The 2979-nt window shown below is 36.8% G+C and overlaps 1 protein-coding gene across 2 annotated transcripts in view; it reads left to right on the top strand.

The window, feature by feature from the left end:
* Positions 1–1823: 1823 nt before the first annotated feature.
* The window catches only part of LOC105368239 (Organic anion transporting polypeptide 30B), a 39639-nt gene continuing 38483 nt past the window's right edge, over positions 1824–2979 (top strand). For both annotated transcript variants that reach the window (XM_011507216.1, XM_011507217.1), the window contains exon 1: positions 1824–1974. The gene's annotated coding sequence lies outside the window, so the exon portion shown is untranslated. The remainder of the gene's footprint in view (positions 1975–2979) is intronic.

Genomic DNA, 2979 nt, shown 5'->3' on the forward strand with positions numbered 1-2979 from the left:
TTAGAAGTAATTTATAAATTAATAAGTATAAATAAAGAAATACACTGTTCAATTAACTTTCAAACTCTATGTATGAATTACTTTCAGTTTGTATATATATATATATATATATATACATAATTTTGTAATCAATTCGACACAAAATATTGTAATTTCATAAAATGAAATTAGAAAGAAATATATCTTATACATTAATGTATATATACATATATATATATATATATATATATATCGATCTTCTTTATTATAAATATTTTTTTCTTTGTGTATACACATGCTCATACACTAAGAATAATGACGTAAAAATGTTGCGAAATTAGTATTGAAAATGAAATCTTCGTCAATAAATAAAGAAGAGATTGTAGTCGAAAAAAGCTTCATTACTTCATTTTCATTGCAATATGTCATCATTTTAATAGATTTTTTTTTCTTTAATATAAATCTATAGATTTAAAATATATTATAATCAGAACTTACCTAAAATATTATTCTAAAAATATTGTCTATTAAGTACGTCGAGCGTTGTGATTAATTAATCAAAGTATTATATTCGTAAATATATTTCGTGAACTTTACACTATTTTTAGTTTTCTAATATTCTAATATTCTAATAGACAATTCTTCACAATATTCTCTGTATATTATAGTACTATTATGTATGTAATTAAAGTTTATGTAGTGGATTGAGACATTATTAGATATTATTAGATATTCTTTGTTAATCCTGCAATATGGATAGTAAGCGAATTTTTGTCACAAATCAGTAGAAATTTCTGTAAAGATCTTGGCATACACATCTTATCCTAATGAAACTAGTTCAATAAGATCGTTTAAAATTGTCATAATTAATATAAACTAGATTTAATTATTAACTTTACTAACTTTGGTGGTGTAATATTCAATGTAATTTTAAACACCCTGATTAAAACTGCAAAATTGTAATTTCTCTTTTCGAAGTATCGAAGATATTTTTAAAAGAATGACGTTTGGAATGGCGGAAAGAAGAAATGGAAAGAACGAATTTTTCCAAAACATTCGACCAATATCGCTTAAATGTGTGCTGCATTAACGAAGGAGGGATCGCGTTCTACACGAGCGCCTATGAAGTTTCGAGCGAAGGAGATTGAAAGGTGGCGCACTTTCGTGGCTGAAGGGAAGAAGGCATAAGAATACGGCAACAGCGCATCAATCATCGTAATCAAAACAGCTGTAAACAGCTGGGTGGCCGATAAGGACAATTGTTCGTCAATAGATGAACAGGGACGTAATAAGTCGGAAGGGGATAAGTATGGTGCGCGCGCACCGATTTCACGAGCCCAATTCTTACAATCGCACTTCTTTCCCCGCCCCTTTCATTGGCCGTCGAGTGCCCGTCACTCAGGCGAAGCCTTGACGCTACCACGCAATGTATTCTTCTCGCGTATTATGACGTCGTCGTTGGCGCTATCTGGTGAGCGTTGCTGACCGTCAACCGACCGTTTTTAGTCGAGGGCTTTGTGAAAGGAAAAGCCGCGACTGAGAGGAGTACAGCTGGGCTGCATTGACGGCCGTGAGAGGGGGAGGGCAAGAAGAAAAGAGAGGGAACGAGCCTTGGCGATTCGGTCTCGCATTTCGATTCCCCAGCCCCAGCTGTATATGCATAGTGCACAGTGTAGACAACGGACTACGGCTCGTGCACGGTCATATACTTCAGGAGGTGCCAAACCGTTACTGCACCTCGATCCAGTCGTTTGGAGTCGCTGCGCGCGTGTCAGTGCTGTGTGTTCCTTTTTCTGCAGTCCTTTTTTATTTTTATTTTTTTTATTTTTTTTTTTTTTTTTTTTTTTCATTTCGTTTATTTTGACCCTTGGGTGCATTCTAGCGAAACAAGGATCTATCGAGAGTGCTAGAGTTTAGCCATCGAAGAAAAGTGCGTCGCCCAGGGGGCCGCCGCAACCTCGGTAACAAGGTGTTTCCAGTAGTGACGATTCGTAGGTGAGTTTTGACCTGCTCTCTTAACCTCAAAATCACTCGGGGCAAGAGTTATGTCTCGGATATTGTCAAGCTGGTTGCGAACTGGAATCATGCAAAGTTATAATTACGCTCTAAAGAAACGAGTTATCGATTTTCCCCGCGTAATCATAAGAGCAATTTATTTTATAACTGGGCTTTTATATGGAGCGTACGCTCTTTATGTGCAATAACGATTAGATTGATAAGAAGTAGATTAATAGATGGGCTCGGCTTATGATAAAGGCTGGATGGGTGAGAAATGGCAAATTTCTGGACAAAATATCAACGCTGCCTTTGACCAACAGGTTACACGGAATCCCGAGGATCTCGAGTCCTGCACTGTTATTACACTATTTCAATCAGTTAACAAACTTGCTTTTACGTTCTCAATACATTGTTCAATTCCACTGCTGACCGAACAATTTCATAGTCAATTTAAGAGTTCACGGTTACGTTAGGCGATTACAATTTTCGTTTAACGATCTGTTTTCTCTTTATAACCACGTTCATTGTTTTCCTGCCTCTACACCACTCACTGCTCTACTTCATTTTCTCTCGGACTCCTGCATCACCGTTGCCATTTCTGCTCCGACATGCGCACACGTATATTTCCTTTTATAAACTTGAATCGCACTTGGCTGTGTCCAGCACCTTCTTTTCGACTAGGTACCATTTCGTCTAGGAATTCTTTGTGTCCGTGGCTCGATCGTTTCATCTTTATTGTTAAGCATTTCATACTTCTTCTTTTCTTGATACCTTGCTATTTTATTTCCGTCAACGTTGTTATTCTTACTTACCCGCTAAATTCATCTACCATCTACACTCTGCTTCTCTGATTTTTCATTTATTGACTTTACCTCTCCTTATTCTCCCTACATTTCTCTTCGTTTACCCCCTATTTTTGTGTGTTTGACATTGATAATATTAATTATTTTTTCACTCTCCTCGTTCTCACTACCCCCCCCCATATCCCACCTCCCCCTCCCC

This window comes from Ceratosolen solmsi, unplaced genomic scaffold (assembly GCF_000503995.2).
Source record: "Ceratosolen solmsi marchali unplaced genomic scaffold, CerSol_1.0 scaffold6, whole genome shotgun sequence".
Classification (NCBI taxonomy): domain Eukaryota; kingdom Metazoa; phylum Arthropoda; class Insecta; order Hymenoptera; family Agaonidae; genus Ceratosolen; species Ceratosolen solmsi.